The sequence below is a fragment of the Armigeres subalbatus genome, unplaced genomic scaffold, assembly GCF_024139115.2.
Source record: "Armigeres subalbatus isolate Guangzhou_Male unplaced genomic scaffold, GZ_Asu_2 Contig1419, whole genome shotgun sequence".
Classification (NCBI taxonomy): Eukaryota; Metazoa; Arthropoda; class Insecta; order Diptera; family Culicidae; genus Armigeres; species Armigeres subalbatus.
Genome location: NW_026942198.1, coordinates 4057 through 7254, shown reverse-complemented (window position 1 = coordinate 7254; position 3198 = coordinate 4057). Strand labels below are relative to the sequence as shown.

The 3198-nt window shown below is 35.7% G+C and overlaps 1 long non-coding RNA gene across 1 annotated transcript; it reads right to left on the bottom strand.

The window, feature by feature from the left end:
- Positions 1 to 348: 348 nt before the first annotated feature.
- On the bottom strand, positions 349 to 2829 carry LOC134202797 (uncharacterized). The gene is made up of 2 exons (XR_009977344.1): positions 802 to 2829; positions 349 to 677 (listed from the first exon to the last, which is right to left on the bottom strand). It is a non-coding gene; the product is annotated as an uncharacterized LOC134202797 (long non-coding RNA).
- Between the last annotated feature and the right edge of the window lie 369 nt (positions 2830 to 3198).

Genomic DNA, 3198 nt, shown 5'->3' with positions numbered 1-3198 from the left:
ATTCAGTCTGATATATTCAAACGGGTTTATATTCGCATTGCCCGACGTGAAAAAGACCCAATAAACGGGCCGAAACGTCGGGCAATGGGAATATAAACCAGAGCGTTAATTAATAAAGTTTCCAATGAATGATATAATTGGTTATGTTTGAATCATTCAACTGTATGATTAAAGATTATGATTAATGATTTATTCATTTTTTGACTATGATTACTGATTATGATTAATGAATAAAACGTTTGGAATATGATTAACGATTATCGATCGTGATTAAATGATGACACAATATGTGAGTTAAGTTACGGGGCTTCGGAGCAGCGTTTTTAAAAAAAGATAACTACCTTCACCTAACACGATTGAACACAGAATGAATTTTATTTATTAATTAAGCTTACATCAAACCTTAATGAGTTGCACTGATTGCCTGACCTAGCTAAAAGTAAGTTTTGTTTATGTCCGCACTTCCGTCGTCCGATTGGTAGGTTGTTGCTAACGTCCTCTATTTGCTGGTCTCATCATTCGGGTTATCGTACTTTGGACTCATGCTATGCGTTCTGGTGGAGACTTAGGCTGCGAGGAAACTTGATGATGGTGGCGTAATTCTTGACGTTGGTGTCCGTTGTAACTACTCCCCCTTCAAGACCGATTCGTCCCGATTTGGTTATGGTGTCCACATTCTGTTGGAAACGTTGCAATTTGTTGACATTTCGGTTAACGATGAGTTTTTCACAACAATGTAGTTTTCAGTAAGCCTTTTAAGATCCTTGTAGTTTTTGGTGGGTTTGGTGAATGAGCAATTACCTGGGATTCCTCTGAGTATCTTGGAAACGCAATCATCTTGAGATACATCCGCTAAGTTATCCTTATCGCATAAAGCGTTTTGTCCTACAGTACGGCATTCCGATTTGAGTAGAAAAGTCTTGTTGAGTCCGATGAGTGCAGATGATGAGGGCAATTCGATGATTCTTCCGTCGATTGGTATAGGCTCCATAAGGATTCGATTGAAAATAGTAGATTCTAACTGTGGAATAAAGATTATGAAGTATAACTTTTGGTTCCTAAATACTGAGCTAATCCCTAACATTTCATAAATTTGATCAGTGCTTTGAAAGGTAATGTTATGACTCTCAAGTTTTTCTCTAATAAGGCTGAGTTCTGATTTTCCTAAAATGTTTTTAGAAATTACGTTAAGGTTTGCTAATTGAGAAGTTTCAAAAATAGACTAGCTCTTTTTCTATTTGCTCTAATTGGTAAGTTGTTTTGAATGTTTGGATGAGAAAAGATACGTGATTAATTCCTGTGTTATTATTGATGCCCCGTTTAATATTTATAAGTTCTCTGGTTATAATAGTTTGTTGGTCATTAAATGTTTTTATCATTTTATTTATCTGATTCTCGAATTTCCTGTTTAACCTAATCTGAAGATTGTTTTAAACTATTTCCACTAACTTTCAGATTCTGGATTTCTTGGTCTATTTTTACAAGGTCATTATCATCAAGGTTACCTGTTAACAATTTAATACTTGACCCTAACAAGATAAATGCTCCTCTTTTTAATCTCCTATGGGGCAGTAAGTTTTCATAGAGCCTCAAAATGTCATCAAATTTGTTGGATAGCAAAATAGTCAAATCTTTGAAGGTGTCGAAATGCGTGAGTCCTCGTATAATCTTGTCGATGTTATCCAACAACTTTTGGTATTGGTCGAGATCTATTTCATGATATAGTCTGTCTTGTCCTTTGGTTATGAAACAATGTCCTGTTGTTATTGTCAGCAGTCCTGGGTTTGTCGATAAGTCCTGTATGTGAAGCGTATGCTGCTGGGAATTAGCAGTAAGGACAAGGCCAATCATCACAAGCAAGGTAGATTCCATGTTCGCCTAAAATATAAAGAAATGTTAGTTCAAAATTCTTCTTATGTTGGTTGTATGTAACTTGCGGTTCATGTCGTCGTTAAATGTTTTGTTATTATCATTTGCGACATGTACTGGAGAGTATCTCACATTTGTCTTATCCTTGATACCTTGTACTCTATGAAAAACTCTATCATTTTCGTCTAGTTTAGGTTCGTTTTCGCGGTGTTTGTTTCTTTGGTCTAAATTGGCTTTCTGAGTTTTCGTAAGCTCTAACGTTACGTCATCATATAGTTTATTCCTTTTTACGATCATTTCTTCAATGTTAAGAGGTCTAACGTCTTGATCTTTAACGCCGAAGAAAATTTCTCTAGGTTTGAGTTTTGTTGCCGAGTGGATGGTTTCATTGTATTGAGTACAAGCTATCATGATTTTTTCTTTTTGTGAGAGGTCTTCGTGTCGACCTTTAATACATTTGAATATTTCAGCTAGTGTCGAATTAAATCTTTCGACTATTCCGTTCGTTTCGCTGTGGTTGGAAGGGGTAAAATACATTTGAATTTCTAGATCATCCATAAGTCCTCTTACCTCTATAGACTTTAACGCGGGTTCGTTATCACAGACGATCAGTTGTGGTTTTCCGTGCAAACTGATAAACTTCAATAACGCCTTTCGAACGTCTTGGATTGTTCTTGATTTAATCGGGATGATTACTCCAAATCTTGATAATTTGTCTACGATTGTCAGGAAAAGGTCTGGTTGTGCAATAAAGATATCTACATGGATTATCTCTAAGGGCCGTTTTGGAATTGGAGTTTCTCCTAGTTTGATTTGATAAGGTTTCCTCTCGTATTTGTTTTTACTACATGTTTCGCATAACTTGATAAACTGCCTAATTTTGATTTTCATTTTTGGGAAGAAGTATTTGCGTGAAATTTGTTTATGATTCTCCCAAATACCTCTATGGGAAGCCTCGTGAATCTTTCGAATAATTAAATTTTTTGATCTTCTTCCGTTCTAAGATCTTGTAAAATTATTTGCGAGATTCGAACCTTCAAACTTTTGGTGTGACCAAAATGGTTCCTATAAACTGTCTGTAAACTCATAATAAGTGGCTCTGGGCAATGTATGCAATTAATTTTTACCGGGTTACAATATTCTTTCACGATGCGAGTTCTTAATACTATTCCCACTTGCAATCGTGTAATAGCTCCCCTAAATACGCGTGGAAAACCATCTTCACGTTGTTCGTCACCGATTTCTCCTCTCTTTAAAATTATTTGATTTGAAAAATGATTGATAGGTTTTAGAGTCATTGGAATGTACTCACTATCGTCATTTTCTGCA